The sequence below is a fragment of the Cnephaeus nilssonii genome (assembly GCF_951640355.1).
Source record: "Cnephaeus nilssonii genome assembly, chromosome: 10".
In the NCBI taxonomy this organism is placed as follows: Eukaryota; Metazoa; Chordata; class Mammalia; order Chiroptera; family Vespertilionidae; genus Cnephaeus; species Cnephaeus nilssonii.
The window spans coordinates 22,869,296-22,888,426 of record NC_137081.1 but is presented as its reverse complement, the minus strand read 5'-3'; positions in this window follow the sequence as shown (position 1 = coordinate 22,888,426).

Genomic DNA, 19,131 nt, shown 5'->3' with positions numbered 1-19,131 from the left:
CAGCGAAAAAAAGGAAAGGCAATCAAATATACACTGAGCCTGAAGACTATTCTTACGAGGGCAGCACACATTTCAGTTGCCTGGGCCAAGGACTGTAAATCTCTCTATATGCACGCAGAGCCTATGCAGCTACAGAAAAACCACTGTGGGTCAGGACGTCTCCGATTGGATGGCCCTCGCTAGAGTGATTATCCAAATATTTTGGTAGACCACAGAATAAAAGAGTTATGAGTTTAGGACCGGAGATTCTTTTCTCTGCCAAACAGCCGTCTCACCGCAGGGTGGTAGCACATACTTTCCACTCCAGATAGATCAATGTTGCAATTAGGATGCTTAGCAGAGCGGGCCATTTCAAGTGCAACCTCAACGGGTGTCTGCATCTTTGGGGGAGGGTGGGTGTTGTTCAGGCTCCAGGTCTGACCCTCAGCAGGATGCGTTCCGAGGGCGATCAGGCCCTGAACGTTGACTCGATGTGTCCGTACAGCAGCGATTTGTGAAACTGGATTAATAAAGTTGATGTTGAGTTTTCTCTCAGCAGAAAAAGCACAAGCTTGGGGAATAGAGCGATCTGGGATGAGCCACGTGATAACTGTGCCACGATGGGCAAGTCACTTCCTTCAAGCAGTTAACATTTATGAGTGGTGGCAGTGTCAAGTGGTGGCAAAGACCACAGATACCAGAAGTCCAAGTGTGTCCTAGGCCCATACCTGCCGTTACTCTCTGTCTGACTGCCTGAGTTTCCCTATAGGCAAAATGGATTTTAAAGTAGTACCCATGTTTTCTTTTGGGGTGTTGAAAATGCCTTGGAATTAGATAGAGGTGGTGGTTGGACAACATTGCGAACGTACTAAATGCCACTGACTTGTTCACTTTAAAATGGTTCATTTCTTGCCATGTCCATTTCACCACAATTAAAAGAAATTAAGTACTACCCACATCATAAGGTTGTGGTAAGGATTTAAAGTTAACATATGTAAGTTCCAAGGACCATGCTGGCCCCCAGTAAGTGCCATGCAAGCTTTAGTTATTATGCCCCGGGAAGTGTGCTGAGCAATTCACAGTCACCCATGAGATAGGCACTGCTATTATTCCCATTTTGTAGATAAGAGCACTGACATTTGCAGGGTTACAGTGCTGTTCCAATTACTCTGGCTCTATAGAAAATTCCCCCCAGATGTGCAATGGAAAGAAGCCTGTAGATTCTTTGCTCAGAGATGCAGACAGAGCACAGCAAGGACTGCCCATCTCTGTTCCACCACGGCTGGGTCTCCCCTGGATGACTCAAAGGCTGCGGGCTGGGATCGTCTGAAACCTTGTTCACGCCCACGTCTGGCATTTGGTGCTGGCAGTCAGCTAGGAGCCTCCATCCCCCTCCACGGGGCCTCTCCATGTGGTTGCTCTGTGAAGACTTCTACATAGCGTGGTGGCTGGGTTCCCCAGGGGAAGATCCCCAGGGAGGGAGGACCTGATGAGAGCTGTATCATCTTCACAGCCTACCCTCAGAAGTCACGCAGCCTCACTTCCTGCACATCGGATCCCCAGAGGCAGACCCAAAGTCTTTCCCAGGTTCAAGAGGAGGGAACGGCAGGATTCTACCAGAGCACGTGGGACCAGAGATGCTGCTGTGGCTATTTTGGAACAATACAATCTGCCACCAGGACCTCCCTGCAGCCACCTCAGCAGTCGGGGAAAGAGCTTGGGATTCAAGACTATGAGGCCAGAGCCCAGTTTTTATCTACCGTGTGCTGAGCTGCAGTGTTTTCATCTATCGAACAGAAACAATAAAGTCTTCCGCTCCAGAAGGCTGTAAAGATAAGTTGACATATCCTAAACTCTAAAACGGGGGTTAATAAAAGTCCCTACCTCTTTGCGTTGTTAGAAGGATTAACATACTGTTAATAATTAAAAGCAATACGCAAACTGAAACATTCATGTCAGCTGGTCAATACAGTTTCTCCCCAATACAACAGTCGACCTGGGAACCCAAATTAAGATCAGAAGTTTCTTTGCTTAGGATTATCTGTAAGGACTGTGCCTGCTCACTCACATTTAGACCTACCAAGAGGAACTTTTATCTTTGCCACTACTCTGTAGGCAGGACATAGACAAATGACTACTCTCTCATTCTTTATCTTTTTCCTCCTTTTTTTTCAACTTTGTTGTTGTAATGTCACCTCATGTGGTAATTAAGTAGATTACTGTTTATCTTATATTAATTATTGTACAATAGTATCTCCCCAGTGAGATTTTCAGAAAAACCCTCGTCGGCAGCAAATTTTAAAACCTCTCTTAGGGAAGATGAATTTCTAGGAAGATTTTCACATAACAGCGAATCTCTCCCATTTTAGGTTAACTCTTGTCAGTTTCCCTTCCAACCAGGAATGCTTCCCGTCTTGATTCTCAATTCTGGGGCTGTGCTTCGTTTGGGTCCTGCAGCTCATGTGCAGGCGACATTCCACTTGAGTCAAATCATTAAATGAAGCAATTGAGTCACTGCCACCCGCAGTAATAACACATTCTGACACAAACTTGAAAGATAGTGTATCTCCGCCTTAACTCATGCGAGGATCAGTAGAGGGGAAGAGAGTAAATTCTTTTAAAATACAGAGAGAATCTTTTATCAATGAAAACCTGTCATCCGGTCTCTCTTATCTCTGTGTGCAGTGACAGCGGGATTTATCTTTCTTAGAAGCAAGGCTCCCAATGAATATCATGCTTGTTTTGCCAAGGTGAGCAGTTTGTCATTGTTGGGCAAGCAGACATGTTGTACACGGGTGTTGTGGGGCATGCACGCCATCTGTCACCGATCCCCGTGCCCTCTAAGGTGTCCGGAAGCCCTTAGCGTAGCCCGGTGCTCTCACAAACAGGAGAGCCCTGTGTGCTCACAGCCTGCTCGGCAGAACCCAGGGGAGCAAAATTCTCAGGACACAATCTCTGCGTGCAGCATATCAGCTCTAGTGTGGCTGTCTCCCTGACAGTGAGGGAAAGCTTGACTAGAAACCTCTCCACTGGTGGACGGAACAGCCCGGGTTGGAGCCAACATTATGAAGAAATCTTTCCTCCAGCGAAGAGCACTCTGCCGTGAGCACATCTCCCTAGGCACCTGCACGTAGCAGTTTCTTCTTTTCATTCTTTGGTTTTTAAAAACGTTTCTGTGCTTCTGTAAACCCAGCTTTGGGTTTTCTCCTCCGGGTTTGCTTCCTCAGTAGTAATGGAGCAGTGATCAGTATCAGGATAATAATAATAGCTAACATTTACTGAACACTTACTTTGTGCCAAGCACCACTCTGCACATGCGTCTTCACTCATCCATCTTTCTAACAGCCTGTGACATAGGACTATGATTGTCCCCATTTTACAGACAAAGAAACTAAGACACTGTGGCTTGAGACTGAGGGGTCGCACAGGTTGTAAGCCGCAGAGCATGTGAAGCCAGGTCAACTGGTTCCGGAACCTGCAATCTCAACCGTGTCTATCCTGCCAGTCCGGAAGCTACAACATGGCTGAGCTGCATGGTAGTTATTTGCTGAACATCCCAGAAACATTACAAGCTGATACCAGAAGCCCCCACTAGGTATTCTCTCCTTTGCTCAAAGTGGGAGATATCATTCCTATTAAGCCCAAATTGAGGCCAAAGCCAGGGTCACAGGAAAAACTTCCCCCACCCAGGCTAAGTCACAAGGGTAAACTCTTTCTAGCTGAGAAAGCTTGGAAGTTCCCTCAGTCAAGATTTGGGGCTAACTTATGCCAAAAAGGAAATTCATTCAAATAGTACTGAGAGGCTTACAGAAATAGAGGAAGATGGAACCTCAGGCCTCGGGAAGAATAGGAGCTCAGAGACAGTCTCTTCAGGGCAGGTCCACGGGTGACAGCTCTCCTGCAATCTGCCCGCACATGGCTCATGAACCAGTGTAAATCCCCAGGACAGAGCATCTTCTTGTCTTACTATGGGTCATGTGCCCAAGCCTGGGTGTCCATTAGAAGAGCCTCATGGTGAATTCTGACTCAGGGGATCAGCAGCACAAGCTTTGAAAGATACTACAGCTCACCTTGTTACTTTTATGTGCATTTTGTAAACTACGAAGCAATTGCATACAAAGGCGAGCTGCCATTGGAAACTTCCAACAGCTCTGGAAAAGATGTAGGACAAGCATCACTTTACATTCTGCAGGTCAAGACTCTGAGAGATAGGAAGGTTAGTAATTTCTGGGGACACTACAGTTCGAGCTGAATCTCGGGTCTTCTGACTCCTGGATACCGCCTCTCTGCCCTAGTGCCCCCTGCAGAGCTGAGTGCCAAACCAGGGTAGTTTTGTTTATTTGTTTGTTTTATTTTAAAATATGTTTTTGTTGGTTTTAGAGAGAGAGAGAAAGGAAGAGGGAGAGAGAAAAACATCAAGGTTGAGAGAGAATCATCTATCATCTGCCTCCTGCACACCTCCTACTGGGGATGGAGACCTCAACTGGGGCATGTGCCCTGACGGGGAATCAAACCAGTAACCTCTGAGTGCATGGGATGATGCTCCACCAACTGAGCAACACCAGCCAGGACCAAACCAGGATAGTTTTTATCACTCTGTGGCTTAGCATCTTATGGCTTTGTTTCTCCTTCTTCCTCTCCACACTCAACATACACAGTCATGCTGGCACACTAGTTCCCTAACCCATACTCTGCCAGGAAAAAGGGGAAAACAAAAGTAACCAAGAGAATCATCTAGTATGCTGCATGCTCCCCCTCTGTGGAGAAAGAAGAGGACTGAACCACTGAGTATGCATGCTGGAGCTTGGTCAATGGTGACAGACCCAGGCTGCAGGCTCGGCTCTCTCTCTCTCGCTGGAAATACCAGAGGCACATTCTCCAGCATCTTCTGCACACCAGGGCCACAGTCAGACTCTCCCAGTCACTGCTATGTCTGTTTTCCTGGAGCGGGCTAGGGGGAGGGGGAGATTTTATTAGATGCAGCAGGGTGTGTGGCTCAAGGAACACTTGAGCAGTTCCCAGTCAGGCATGAATGCGTGCAGCTGAAGGCTCTGGGCTGGGGGCTGGGAGGGAGGGAGGCAGGACTCTCTCCCATTCACATCTGGGAGAACACCTGGCTGCATCCTCCAAAAGGCAGTGCCAAAGGGAGAATCAGCACTGATCTGGACCCCATTGGAGTTAACAAAGTAACATTCACTTATGCTAATGGACGTCAAGGGTTATTTCATCATCGCTAGTGAGGTGGATTGGCCTGAGACAAGCTGGGGTCATAAAACACCCTTAAAATCTCTCTGTCTTGAAATAGGCAAGGGAAGAGAATTTATTGTTATTGTCCCTCAGTCACAAGAAAAAGAGAGAGAGAGAGAGAGAGAGAGAGAGAGAGAGAGAGAGAGAGAGAGAGAGAGAATAAAAATGAATGAAGGTCACCGTTCCCTTTACAGCTGATCGACTTCCCTTGCTCTCTGTTCCTGGGCCTACATAGTAAATTGAAGGTGGAGACAGAGCAGCATACTAGATGATTCTCTAGGTTACTTTTGTTTTCCCCAAGAGGAGAAGGGACAGTCCATTGAAAACAATGGAGCTGCTATATCACAGGGCTTCTTGTTTACAATTTAAACATCACTGAATGATACTCCAGCAGCACTAAACATAATAGGGACTATGCGCACCGCATTATTTCAACAATTATAATCCAAATACACATATAGTTCAGTGCTTTAGAGTTTCCCAAAATTTATATATATAAGATTTACCTAAATCTTAAGATGATATACATGTATATAATATGTAACTATTCACATAGATATAAAGTAATATGTAATACATATAATATGCATTTATACTATAGATTTGCAAGTAAAATACATTTGTAAAATACTTGACTTTCACACACAGATGGATGAAACTGAGATTTAGTTCAAGTGACTTGCCAGCCAGAATGGCAGAACCACTCATCTTAGTTTTATGACTTCAAGACCAGCGCTCTTTCCCATGATTCTTTATTTTTCCATGTACTAGCCCAAGACATATTAAGAGGCATCAAAACAATTACTCTGTGACTCCTCTAAATAAGGCATGTGTGCCTAAGTGCATGGGTGGTGCTTATCCCATGTATCAATGGGACAAATGTCTACAATAAAATAGCATGGAAGCAAACCCTGAACTGGTATAGATCCCTCAGGAGCAGGATGTTCAGGGTCAATAGCTCCGGAAACATGGATAAATATTTAAAACAACAGAGGAATTTTCCCTCTGGGAAGGTGCTTAGCATCAAGAGTGGTTAGAAGTGTGAAGGAGTGTATGAGAGGAGGTACGTGTGTTTGACGGGAGTCTTTTTGGGCCCCTCATACAGGCCCAGTCTTCCACTTACTACACCCAGAACTATTTTTTATTTTAAAGAAGTCGAGTCCCTCTAAGGGGAGTGTGAACACAAATGTTGTCTATGTTAGCATTAACGTGCAATGAGTGTGGCTCTGAGCCCACATCTGCTCTCATAGCACTTCAGCCTCCCCTCAAAACCTCCATCAATATGTCAGGGAGGCCCCCAGAGTGCCCCCCAGAGTGTCCCCCATGCTCCAGAACAAGTCTGCAGAGTTTCTTCTTTCCCAGCCCCCTAGGCAGGGTCCAGCCCGCAGCCTGAGGCCCAGCACCCCCAGTGAGGTTCTGCTTGGCTCATTGACCTCTCCAGGGACCCACATGGGAACCCTCAGTACCAGAGCTCCATGGAGACCTGTGAGGAGTTGGGAGAAAGGAGCCCCTCTCCCCAATTCTGTGTACCTCTGTCACCTGGGCCCTAAATTGACCCTATGTGTACCCTGAGTCTTACAAAGTCTTCATTATCCCAGCTCTTTCAGCCCTAAACTCAGAGAGATAGTCAGGGTTCTCATCTCTCAGAGAACTACCTCTCTATGAGAAAATTCCTCCCTTCCCTTTCAGACTAATGTCTGCATGTTCTAATCTATATATATAAACAGGGAATATGCTAATTAGCCGAACGTCATGACCGCTCAGGAGGAGCTGTGCACACAGATGGGCGGGAGGGGACTGCATGCCGCCCCCAGCCCCAGCGGCCACCGGGAGGCTGGGCTGGGGGTGGGCCAGAGTGGAGACACAACACACAGAGAGACTGGGGCTGGGGGCAGGCCGGAGCAGAGACACAACACACAGGAGCACCTGCCCCAGCCCCAGGGGACACAAAGCGGGCAGCCAGCGCTACGCGGGTCAGGCACAGATCCCGGCCCACCCCCGCGGGGTGCCTCCTTGCATGGCGGGAGGCAGGGTGACTCCTAGCACAATTTCAATCACACGCTGGGCCTATAGTCTATCTATATAAAACCCTAATATGCAAATAGACTAAACGGCAGAACAACCGAACAAACAGTCGCTATGATGTGCACTGACCACCAGGGGACACGCGCAGAACATGGTGGGCGTTGGCCAAGGCGGGATGGTGGAGCAGGTTAGCAGGACTGCCAGACCAAGGCAGGCCACCCGTCACTGTCATCGGGGTGAGCCTCTGGTGGTCACTGAAAATTCTTTGCTCCCACGCACCGTGGTCCCACCCAGTGCTCAGACCTACTGATGGCACCAGCCCTGCTCATACCCACTGCCATTGCCAGAGCCGCCACTCACACTGGCTGCCAGTGCCCTGTGCCAGCCCCGATCACTTGGTGCCATCAGTGGGTGCAAGTGGTAGCTGATGGCCCTGACAGCCCCTCAGGACTTTTTCACACACACACACACACCCCCCCCCACTCCTGAGGGGCAATCAGGGCTGGCAGCCACTGCTTGCACCCACTGCCGGCGCTGGCGCCGCCACTGGCATCCGCTGCCAGCACCAGCCCCAATCGCCCCTGAGGGCTTCTCCACCCCCCCCCCTGTTCCTGAGGGGCGATCAGGGCAGCAGCCGCCGCTCACACCCACTGACAGCCCCAGCCCCAATCATTCCGCACCGTCAGCAGGTGCGAGCAGGGCCAGTGCCATCAGTGCGTGGGAGCCATGGCAGCGCGAGTGGGGCTGCTGGCAGACAGGGAACTGTGGGCCACAGTGGGAGGGGCTGGGCAGGGACGCAGAATATGGGCCGAGACGTGCCCCTGTGCCCACCACAGCCTTGCACCCAACAGTTTGTTTGTTTGTTTGTTTGTTTTAATTTATTGATTGGAGAGAGAGAGAAAGAAACATCAATTTGTTGTTCAACTTATTTATGCATTCAGTGGTTGATACCTATATGTGCCTTGATGTGGGATCGAACCCACAAACTTGGCATATCAGGATGACACTCCAACCAACTGAGCCACCTGGACAAAGCTAGAAAGCTCGCTTTTAGATGGATGCAGATTCCACCCCAACAACTGGCCTTATCAGCCAATTGAGTATAGGTCCTGTGACTATAAGCAAAAGAATGCATCACAAAACCAATTTTACCATGTGCTAATGAATATAAATAAGACTTAAGTGCCTAAGGCATCTCATCTATGTTATAACAAATCGACGTTATTCAAGGACCTGCTATATTAACCATCTAGTGCGATAGGAGATTCTGCAGAATCCGGGCATTTTTACTGCAGTGTGGATTGGCACTCCAGAGCCTGAGGTCTCAAAATAGGCCCTTCCTCTGGGCCCCAAACCCACATTCTTACATGTTAAAGCTTCCAATGACTTTAATGTGAGTTCCATGCATGTAAGGCCTGCAGGATTGGACCCTGTGGGAGTGTAAAGTGACAACATAATAGAGAAAAATCACTTTAGCAGGCAACAGTGACAGCTGGGCAGGCATTAGAAAAAAGGGAAAAGGCCTCGCTTTAGACAAATTACTGAATGAAATGATCACATGAAAAGCCCTTTTTACAGCTGCCACTAAGAAATCCAGAAAATATAAAACATGTGAAAAAGTAAATAAAGGAATTTTTGAACCTTTTTCCCCCCATTAAAGGTGTGGTAAATGGTTGAAATGCTCTAAAAAGATCTTCGGTGTTCTGAGTCATAGGCCCAAATGGAAAAATGTGGCTATTTGGGTTTTTCACATCAATTACCTTATAACCAATAAAATATAAACAATGAAAGGGAAACCTGGAAAATTCCAAAGCCTATTTCAGAGTTTCTACAATTGTACTCAGATCCTCTCATCTCAATGACTTTTGACATCTCATTACCCTGCATTATACTCTTACAGATTCATTTTCCAGCTTATATAAAAATGACTTAATGCATCCTCAGAACCATCTCAATGACCTAATTGGTGAGTGCTATCAGCCACTTAAAAATAAAGCAGATATTTCCTTAATAAAATCCTTGGGGTGAGGGGTGCATGGAAAGAAGCTTGTGTTGGCAAAAAGAAATTTAAATATAATAGGCAGAATGGTGTAGCAGGGTGGGGATACCCAACTGGGAGTTAACAGATCTGGTTTCTGGTATTAATTCTGCCACTAATTTGCTCTGTGATTTGGGACTAATATTAACCCTCCGTGGGCCTTGGTTGCCCTGAAATGAAGGAATTTGAAAGGATGTTTTCAAGGCCCCTTCGTGCGCTGACAGGTTATGATTTTAAAAGCTTCCTCAGGGGAAGACCTCTTTAGAATATGTACTTATGATCTAGTCATTTTCAAATTTAGAAACAAAAACCATTTTAAATTCTCCATTTCTTTGTATACGCAGTTACAGAATTGTGAGGGATCAAAACGACAGCCACCTAACATACTCTTGAGCAGAACCCCATTTTATAAAGTAATTCCCAAGACCATCTCAGATGAAGTCCAAAGATATTTTCAGAAAACTTCCCAGCTGCCTTGGAGAGGATTTTAGGAATTCCTTAGTTTGCAGGACAGAGGCACTTGAGCCAGGGCACCCTGTGAGGGGCTCAGCTGCTAATAGCCAGGCCAGTGCTGGCCGAGAAAGTCCCCAGCCAGCCTGTGTCTACCAGCAAGGAACACACTTTCAGAAAAGAAGAAATTATGACACAGGATTAATATATACTTATTCAGGCTGTGATAAAACAGATACACAAGAAATACATTATTCAACAGTGGGAGCATTTTTAAAGTTCTTTAAGTAGTCCTTGAGTTTGGAGAGATGGGAGAGGAAGAGGGAAGGACGTGCTCAGGTGTAGACACTTCCAGCTTATTAACGTGCCTTTTCCCTCGGGCCTAGACCAGTGATTCTCAACCTTGCTGCACACTGGAATCACGTACAAAGCTGTAAAGAAATAGTGATGCCTGGATCCCAACTTCGGAGATTTTGATCTAATTGTTCTGGGTATTTAGATTCCTAAACATGACAATCACTGCTCTAGTCCCTCTAACGGTGGGTTCTCAAATATGGCCTTACATCAGGACCATCTAGAGGAGTCCATGATTGTTAGATATCACCCCAGAGTTTCTAACTAAGTAGCTATAGAGTGAGGCTCCAAACTGAATTTCTTCCAGTGAGAGTATCACTCATTGAATGAGTTACCATTAAGAGAGGCTGGACTAGGAAGGGAATTCCAGGCACAAGCTGGCAGGATGGATCTGGGTTTGGAGCAGAGGATGGGAGGTCAGAACTGGAGTTCTGCCCCGGCCAGCGGGGTCTTCTAACGGGGGTACCGAGGCGGCGCACCTAAGAGAATGAGAGACAGACAAGGGACGCAAAGAATGGAGGCAAGACAAACGGGTTTCTGATCAAGCCTCGAAATTTTATTCTTACAGTGTTCCTTATATGTGGTTTCTAGAAGGGGAGATGCCTAGGAGGGGTGGGGGCTGAACGGGTCATGTGGGCTTAGATAATCGGCTAAAGTCGTAAAGGGTGCTGACTATAGATAAAGGGTGTGGCAGTTGAAGGGCGGCTACAGAAGGAATGCTTTGTCCTCAGGCAAGAGGAAGTGGGCCTAGTTTCCGTGAGTTTCTGTTTCAGTAACTTACTGAAGTAAGTTCAGAGTTAATCCTTTGACCAACTCTTGGCTCCTGACAGAGTTCTTCTCTGAGCTAATGAGATTAACAATTCCTGGATGCTTATCTATCAGGTGGGGAATTGGGGGGGGGGGGGGGGGAAGGAGGGAAGGACTGTGAAAGGTACCAGACTGGTATACATAGGAGTTAGACTTCTTCTGAGACATGTGCACAAAGACTGCATCTTAGCTCTAGCATATGTGGATCCATATTCCTTTTCACTTTCTGCTTGGAACTGTCTGGGGAATTTTTCTTAAACAGAGATATTCAACTGGCAGCCAGGAACCCGGAATGGAAAAGTGAGAAGCAAACAGATATTTTGGAGAGTAGTAGAGGGCATAAAGATTTTTGTATCTGTCTTATCTCTACCACTAGAGACTAGAGGTGGTGGGGAGTAGAGGACTATCGGGACAGAGGAGCAAGAAGGGAGTGACAGAGCATTAAAAAAATGGGTGCTAATGATGTGTTGGAAAGGGGCATGGGGGATGTAACAGGTATCACTACTAATGATATGAGGTCAGGCATGGACTCTCTCAGAGGGTCAGTGATACCCATGAAATTCTTATTAGCCACAATAGAAAAAAACAGACTCAATGCAGGGGGACAGGTCACCCATCCTGAGGTGGGTCATTATTGTTCCTGATGCAAGCTTTAGTTCAATGCTCCTCACTCCTGACTCATCTAATGAGCCAGCAATCACAGATTCACCCCAGTGGAGCTCTAAAGCAGCCCAACCAAGGACATGGGCCACTGATAAAATATTTCAAAGCATGTCAAACACTTTACAGATTCAATATTAAATATAGCCTGATAGCCAGGACAAGCTTTGCGGAGTCTTGTCTTCCATTCCAACTGACACTTCTACACTTTCCTACCAGCTCATACCCAGTCTATTCCAGTCATTCTTAGACTGGTCTCTCTGGCTGCACTCTCTCCACATCAGCCCAACCAAACAGGCCAATTAGTGTTCCAAAGCACCTTTTGGACGGTGGCATTTCCAAGTGCCTTTTTGAATTATGTCATTTCCAAGTTCAAATAACATTCCCTATTGCAGAGAGAGTAGTAAAGGTGCTTAATCTGGCATTCAAGACCTTAGCCTGATTTTCCAGGCTTTTTTCTCTTAACTCCCCTACACAAACCTGGACAAAGCTAGAAGGCTCACTTGGCGTCGGCCAAGGCGGGATGGTGGAGCAGGTGAGCAGGAGTGCCAGACCAAGGTATCATCACTCCCAATTTACAAAAGGGCCCTTACTTTGCCAGTAAGCCAGGTTCACCCTATAAGAATTAACAAACATATGACTGACCAGTCAGAGCCCAGCCCATCCTGAGCCATCACCATACTCTTTATCCCAGAGCCCACCTCACATCTTTATCCCTGAGATGAGTATGGGGAACCCTATTGCCAGGCCTAATTTCCTATGTCAGCCTCATGGTTATAAACTATTTTATCTATACTAGTTAATAGTTGTGGACCACTTTGTTGTGCCAAGTCTTAGAGATACAAATAAATAAGACAGAGTCCCTGACCTCAAGGAGCTGGGCATCCAGTGAGAGAAACGTGTAAATAAATAATTATAAAACAATGTAATATCACATTACAGAAGAGGGACAGATGGCTCTCAGGAGTGGGAAGAGAGTAATCAGAGAGGAGAGAACTCTTGATCTAAATCCTGAAAAATGGAGAAGGAATTTTCCAAGTAGACAAGGAGGGGAAGGGCAGTCCAAGCAGAGAAACAACATGGAATAGAAGGAACTGCATACATTCAAGTAAGCAGATGAGCAAGAAGCCACCATAGGACAATTATAATCAGCCATTAATTAAGATACAGGAAAAAAAGAACAGGAGAAAATGAAGGTACCTGCTACTAGAGCCACAGTGGGTTATTCTTTTTACTGATATGGATATACATGTTTAGTATATAAACAAATATCCATATCAATGAACTGTTTAGTAAACTGATTATTCTCTGCTGGGGATTCAGTTTTTCTTCACTGACCTTTAGGTTGTTGTGATAAAGCTCCCCCTTCAGGTCCTATAAAGGAGAGAGAGATGAAAACACTTGGACTAGTTGGGCTTTGAAATCAAGACCCTGCTGCCCAGAGGGAGCAGTCAAGGGAACGAACTGCATCTCCCCTGCGTGGTTATACACACTGAAGTTCTCTGCCTTGGTTCTGAGCTTTTAGGAGCTTCCACACACCTCCTTTCCTTTACTTATCAAAACATCTCACCTGCTATTTTATATGACTCCCAAAGCTAGCAATTTAGGAGCATGATACCAAAAGTGGTGCCCCAGACTCCTGTGACACACACCAGAAGCAGAGGACAGCTGACAATTAGCCAGGATGGACAAGTCAGACACAAGTTCCCATTAGCCACAGCTGGCTGCATGGTATAGACACAAGTAACCCCTGAGACTCAAAGAACCTTAGAGCCAGGTGAAACTTTTAGTGATCCAAGCAGACCCTCCTCCCTCCTGGGCTGCACAGTCCTGGAGAGCCTTGTGTCACACAGAGTAAATGGTCAGACTCTGTTCTCCTTTTATCCTGACTCCCTTTCCAGTGCTCGTGCCTGGGGCCTGAGGATGTGACTGTGTTTCCACACAGTCTACCTGCTGATGTGGGCGATGAGGACCAGCTCATCCAGACGTAAAACAAGAGACTGGGAAGTGTGTGATATACCTTTGAAATATATTCATTTTGGGTTTGGGTTTGTTTTTGTTTTTTACTTGAAACCCTCTGGTCTTATCACCTAGTCTCAAAAGTTCTGAACATCCAGTACTTTTACTAATAGATACTGGTTATGTACAATGACTTTCAAAACATATTTATTGGTTCTGCTCTTTTATTATGACAGTATTGACAACTGGTCAATAAGTATACACACATAAGTAAAGGTATAAACCTTCAAATTTCCACATTTATAAACAGTGCAGTCAGGACTGCTTTTTACAGTAATCATTGCCCCATGCTCCCCACCATCCTTATTACTTCTGATGCGGAAAGGGGGTGGGGGGAATTTAAAACGGAAACTCTCTGCTCTTAAGATAACTTACTGGTGACCCCTGCTAAATGACAGCCAAGCAGAACTTCAAGGAACTTGTTACTTAAAGCTTGAATTTCAAGCAAACATCTTCCTGCATTTCTAATGAAAAACGGATCCTTCCCCCTGCTTTTGAAGTGCTCTTTGGGAATTTGAGTGTTCTTTGCAATCTTTTATACCCAGCCTAAGGACTCTGACAAACTCTCTCTTTCCCTTCAAAGGCTTGTTAACTATGTGATGAATACACCTGTCACTTCCAATTCTAACCTGACTTGCTGTTGTGATGGCTGTAGAATTTGGTATCTATGGCAACTTTTCAGTGGCTCAACATCGATTAAAAAATGATTGGCTTATCAGGGTTGCTTGGTTGATTGATGGAAATGATCAGTTGCTCAAAATAATCATGGCAGTCTCTTAATTAGCTAGTAGTTGCAAGATTCAGAAATTTTAGATTTCATTACTTTTTTATTATTATTTCCATGCAAAAGTAACTGCAATTTAATTCTAATGAAGCAGTTTTTTGCAAGTTACTGTGGACTGTCTCGATGATGAAAGCTTGATTCAATTCACACATCTTATTTAGAAGCCAAATAACACATTTTGTTCTAGAAAAATCCACTTCTTGACTTTTTTAATATCCCAAGGTCAGAGCCAAATTCCTGGCTTTTTAAAAAAAAAAAAATCAAGCTCGATACTAAGAAATTTTTTAGTCAGGTTTAGAGCATTTTCAAATCAATTATACAGCTTTTTATTCTAATACTTCCTCAAGTATGTAAAGCAAGGAGTGAAAACATTGTGGGGAGAAAAATTACCCAGAGCCTGAACTTCCCAGTAAATCTAAGTGCCTTATTTTGGAAAAGAACATTTTACACTAATGACTTCAAAAATGTAGCAATTTACCAAGGATAGTATACAAGATAATTTTAGGTAGTCCACACTTCTTGCAATAGCCAGGTATTCATTTTAATGTGAAATTGCTGTTATTTGACCATTTTGTATCTTAAAGATACAAAGGTGATCATTTCATATGGTTTAACCTAGTATTTTATTTTTTTAAATAACAGTATTAGTTTCCCAGCCATAGCAAAATACCACAAACGGGTTGGCTTCAAACAACGAAAATGTATTATCTCACAGTTCTGGGTGCTAGAAGTTTGACATTAAGGTTTCAGCAAGGCCAGGCTCCCTCTGAAACCTGCAAGAGAAGACTACTTCCTCCTAGATCCTGGTATTTGCTGGCAATCTCTGGCATTCCTTGTCTTAACATGCTATTCCTCCACTGTCTCTGTCTTCACATGGCCACCTTCTTATAAAGACAGCAGTCATAATGGCTTAGAGGCCCACCCTACTCCAGCATGACCTCATCTGAACTAATTACATCCACAAAAAACCTATTTCCAAATAAGGTCCCATTGTAAGTTACTGAGGGCTGGAAATTTAATATGTGGATGTTGGAGGGACACCATTAAATCCACAACAATAACTAACACATTAAGTCTGTGATTTCAAAGATAAGATTGCTTAGGAGGAAGTTAAAATAAGTCTGTGAGGGGGTTTTTTAATATGTTTTTATTGATTTCAGGGAGGAAGAGAGAGGGAGAGATAGAAACATCAATGATGAGAGAGAATCATTGATTGACTGCCTCCTGCATGCCTCCAACTGGGGATCAAGCCCACAACCCGGGCATGTGCCTTTGACCAAAATCGAACCTGGGACCATTCAGTCCATAGGCCAGTGCTCTATCCACTGAGCCAAACCAGCCAGGGCTATGGGTGGGGTTTTTTGAAGTTGAAGTTGAATTTTTAAAAGGTAATAAGGACGGTATGTGACTATGCAAACGTTGTAAGCGTTATACAGAGAATGACTAAAATTAGAGGGAGAGGTTATTATAAAACTGGCCAAAAATTCTTCTCCTCCTTGTTTCCACACCCCTTTACAGTGTGTCCTTACAGTAATTGCCATAGGTGTAGAGTCTATTTCTGACCCCTTGATTCTGGCATGCCATGGGGTTTGCTTTGGCCAATGGGCCATTTGCCAGTAAGCCATAAGCAGAGGCTTGATAAGTGCATGCTCACTGGGCTTGCCCTCTGGTCTGGGCTTACCCTGCTGAAATATGAGAGACCACATAAAGTAGAACCAAGGCAACCAGATGGCCAGCCAGCCCCTAAGCTGACCCAGCTGCTGACTGCAAATACATTGAGCCTCAGGCCAAGCTAGCCAATCCCCATGTGTAAATCAACAGAACCACCCAGCTGAGCCCAGGCCAAATTGCCAACACACAGAATAGCGAGCTAGAAAACAAAAACAAAAAAGTTGGTGTTTAAAACTATTACTTAAATGTTCTCATCAATCGTCTATTTATTCTGCCTAGTGATTACAACAGTTTCCCAAACTTTCTAGGGATTGTCTTCATCAAAATTGCTCTTAGGGTGCCAATAATATTGTTTCAGGGCTGAAACAAACACATAATTTGGAAGAGGTTTGGAGGGCTAGACAAAAAAGGTATCTTGCAGCATTTCACTTTGAAGTCCATTTATTCATCCCCCCCTTCTTTCATTCGTCTATGAATTCAACCAAAAATACCCTTAGAGTAGAAAGAACAAGGTCACGCCGAACAAGAACACAGCAAATGAGTCATATGCCCACCAGGGTCTGTTGTCTTCCTGCTGGACACTTTCAGGTCAGGAAGAATTGGTTTTGCTCATCAGTTTATCCCAAGCCTACTGCTTAGCATTAAGTGGATACTAAATAAAAGTTTACAGAATGAATGAAGTTTAGCAAAGGCCTTAAGATTCGTGGTGACTTGCAGCTATGGACATGATTCCTATCTATGCATGTACATAAATGTTTATTCATGCAGTAAACACTTATTCAGCACCTAGTGTGTGCTAGAATCTGAGAACACAAAGATAAATAAGATAGGTAGATGCCATACCAATTCGTCTGCAGGTTGAGTTCTCTTAGTGAATCATGGTTTCTGTTCCCATTATATTCAATCTACATTCCACTTTGGCCTGGGTATAAACAACCACTGAGATTTTATAAACCATGTGATATTTATTTAGCATTGCTATTTACATTCATTGCACATATATGATTTGATCACCTTAATCTTACAAACAAAAATCCTTCTACATCATTAAAAGTTGAAAAGGCAATTGTCATGCTTTCAGAAATATATCCTGATTATGGTCCCAGAAAAACATCTCTCACTAAATTTTTTATGGTTTCATGGGTAGCTAAAGAGAGAAAGGACAGGTAAGGATTTTAGGATATATATTTAATTGAAAGATACATACTAATTTTAAAAATAATTCCCCAGGACTATTGTGACTATTAAATGAGTCACACATTTTTTCAGAACAGTGTAATATAGACTAAATTAAGAGGACGTAGAAATAAAGTACGTTTATCATATTACACACCAATGCTTCTAAAAGTCCTGCAAAACCTAATACATTTAATAAAGGTAGAGTTTAGGACATTTACTGGCCCCAAAGCTTGACTTTGTAAATTCCTTTAAATCTGAAAATTACAGCTACCATGTGATGTTTGCCTGACATCTGCCAGGCTCTCTGATAGGTGCTTGACAGATATTATTCTAATCCTCCCAATTATCATGGAGTAGGTATCATCACTCCCATTTTACAAAAGGGAACATTTCAACTTAAAAAGCTTAAATAATTAAAAAGTAGCAAAGCCCAGGTTCACACTCCCACCCGTTGGCTCTCACAGTCCATGCTCTTTGCATTATCCCATGCTGCCTCAAAGCCGTCAAGAAATGGGTTCTGGCTGACTCCCTTTGTGGAAACTCTGGGATATAAAGAGGTAAATTCAATGAATTAAAGTAGGTTTTGCCTCTATTTTGAGACTGGAAATGTGATTCCTAAATGCCTTCCGGAGCTCAGGAGAGAGAAAACAGAAGTCTTAAGGTCTTCCATCCGTCTCCATGAAGCAATTTCCCCTGTAAGCATGTTCAGTTCAGACAAGGAGTGATAAAAATAGAGCTGCTTGCAAAGCGAAACTTCACCTAGGAGAGCTGGGGACTGAACCTTCTCTGATGCGTGTCCAGAAGGATAAGGTCTTTCCCAGCCTGCAACAGACCCTGGAATCCCCACCACAGGAGAGCTCTTCAATCTGGTTAAGCTTCTATCCCAGGAATCCTCTTTTAAAATTCATAGGAGCCTCGTAGAATAATTAGACAATTAATACCTTGGCTCATTTGGTTTGCTTGAGAGCAGTTAACTGGTCACCTACCAGTCCTTAAGGAAGCAGACCAGAGCAAGAAAGTTCGGGGTGGAACCTCTTCCAAGAGAAGGAAGAAGTGTAACTGGCCTTCCCTTCCTTACAAGGTCGTCAGGGGCCAACCTTAGCTGCAGCACAGGTAGATCGTCCTCATTTTCCTCCTATGAAGAGCTATGTTTTGATGTTTCCATCTGTAAAATGGGGTAAAGACAACAACTACATCATAGAGTTGCTTTAAGGTAAAATGACTTGAACAGCACCAGACATTATTCTGGGCAGAAGGGGGAGGCCCGAACCCCTGCCTGGCATATAGCAATCATTCATTATGTGTGGGTCTGAACCTCTCTAGACCTTAATTTTCTTATTTGTAAATTTGTAAATTGTTAGTGCTCTACATTGTAAGTGCCTTAATTCATCCAACAAATATTTATTGAGTGCCTCCTCTGTGACAGCCACAAGGATACACGGCTGACTATAATATACGGGTTTCCAACATTCATTGAGCTTAAGCTAGAGGGAGAGACAGACTTTATCAAATCTCAGTGACAATATCACACAAACATTTAACTACAAATGTTACAAGTGCATTGAAGGACAAGTACTGGACCAGTGAGACCTCCAGGGGGGTCTTTCTGAGGAAGTGACATTCAAATTGACTTAAAGGTGAGCAGGCTGGACAGATGAGTTGGAGAAAGAGCACTCCAGGCAGAGGGAGCACTGGGTGAAGCAGCTTCAAGATAAGGCTCAGGACAGCTAAAAGCATTAATGCTTCTGAAACAAAGAATGCGCTGGCCTCTGCTGTGGATAGAGGCAACTGTAGCCAACTCATGGTGGGTAGACAGCCTTGGGTCACTCAGCAGGCCACGTGGCTTGTGAATGCAGCAGAAGTGAGCCAGCCAAGTGTCTTTGGGAGCATCTGTTCTTGGTGGACTGAATCCAGCCCC